The sequence below is a fragment of the Eptatretus burgeri genome, unplaced genomic scaffold, assembly GCF_056783735.1.
Source record: "Eptatretus burgeri isolate ZD-2024b unplaced genomic scaffold, Ebu_testis_v1 Ebu_testis_scaffold_953, whole genome shotgun sequence".
Taxonomy (NCBI): domain Eukaryota; kingdom Metazoa; phylum Chordata; class Myxini; order Myxiniformes; family Myxinidae; genus Eptatretus; species Eptatretus burgeri.
In genome coordinates, this window is record NW_028222902.1 from 22,501 (window position 1) to 24,481 (window position 1,981).

The following is a 1,981-nucleotide window of genomic DNA, read 5'->3' on the forward strand; positions in this document are numbered from 1 at the left end:
GAGGAACACGTGCAGCTGCATGACGTCACGGGCAGGTGCAAAGTGCGCGAGCTCTGAGTTGCCGCGCAGGTGCTGGGCATGAAAAAAAAAAAAAAAAAGGAAAAACAAGCCTCACTTTCGGGTGTACAGGATTCCTGGGCAAGGGGTGAAAGACCCCCTTACCTGGGCACAGGATGGAAACTAGTTAGGGGGAAGGGTTAGCTTAGTTAGACCGACTTCATGGGGCAGGGGTAAGTCCTCATGGAGTCCGTGGAATGGATTAGTTAGAGGGATTGTAGCCAGATTTAGGTTGGGAAATAAAATGGGATTATTTCGGAGACAGTGACAGACTGTGAGTGTGTAGAGGGGACGTAGTTTAGCTACGTAGTGTTAAAAGGAACGTGCTACTAGTTTAAGGGACGACGTGGGAGCACGAGTTAGTTAGGGGATGTAGTTAGGAGGATGGCAGAGTTCAGCGGTGTGTGTGTTGAAGAGTTGTGGGTTGTGAGGTGAGTACGTGTACTTGTTGAGTGAGTGAGGCCAGCGGGTCTGTGTGAGTGGAGTGAATGGGGAATGCATGGTGCGATGAGTGATTGGGGGGAGGAGTGACTCCCGCCCAAGGGACCCCGGGGTCAGAGTAAAGTGAGTTAGCTGGGTTAGTCAAATTGAAAAATGGAGGTCGTTTTGCTGTTGGTGGGAGTGTAGGCTCGAAACCCATTTGGAGGGGTGCAGGAGCCCTGTTGACGGGCTTGGGAGCGTGGCTGCGAAAGGTGAGTATCGCTGAGTGGGTACCCCGGGCACCAGGCTAGTCGGCCGCGGTAGGCCATGGGCCCATGGGGGGCTGGGATAGAGTAGTGGGCACGGGTGCGCCTGCTTGGTGCGGGGCGCCATTAGCCGCGTGGGCAGTGTTGTGGGCACGGGTGACCCTCGGAAAGGGGCCCGGGAGGCCGGCCTGCCACGTGTGCGTTTCAGGGAGGTGCCATGGGGGCACTCCCCGGTGTTAGGGAGCTGGTAGGCTCGGAGGCAGTGTAGTGCCCGGGGGTGCCATAGCGGGAGATTCGGCAGAGGGTCGTGCCTGCCAAAGGGAGCCACGTGTCCCAGCCAGGAGACCGTGTGAGGGCACGGAGAGAAAATTGGGGGGCGAGGCCCGAAATTGTAAGGACACCAACACAGGCGACGGGAATCTGGGTTGTTAGAACCAATAGTTTAAGCGAGAAGCGCTTGTTGAAAGCCCCGGGGTAGTTTAACAGTTAAATGGTTAGGATAGATTAGGAGATGTACCCCTCCGCACCATCCATCCCCTCGCTCTCGTTGTGGGCCGCTGGACCCACTTGGGTTATAGATCGCTGAACTCTGGGGAGGCCATTCTGAGGCTTCGTTGGGCCTCGACACAGGACGTTAGCTCTCCCTTATTCCCCTCTGGGAAGGGAACGTAGGGGTTGGGAGTAGGCTAGGTGACAGAATAGGTTAGCCGAACAAGGACGATAAAGGGGGTTAGGGGACGATTTATAGTGGGGGAGTAAAAATAAAAACAACAAAAAAATAAGTTGGGGCTAAATTGGTTTTTCACAAATTAAGGGAGTGGGTATGTACAGTGACAGGCAAAGGCGATAGGTTGGGAGGGAGACAGGTAGGTAGGTCCGAGCCCGCCCTCCAAGTGGCCAGCACCACCACACTCCCTCCACCAACCTCCACTGAACGGCAAAGGCTGGCCAACTTCATCGGCTGGCCGTGTTTTGCTGCAAGGCAGAGGCCGGCTAACTTCATCGGCAGCTGTTGTGCTGCAAGGCCTGTACCAGCCAGTTCATCTGCTGGCTGTTTTCTTCGAGGCCTGTGCCGGCCAGTTCATCTGCCGGCTGTGTTTGCCTGCAACGGTCTTCTTCTGCGGGCTGTGTTTGCCTGCAGCGGCCTTCTTCTGCGGGCTGTGTTTGCCTGCTACCTTTGCCATGCCATGCCCACTGCCCACGTTCACCAGCCCCGTTCAATTTTTGCTTTGCCCCCC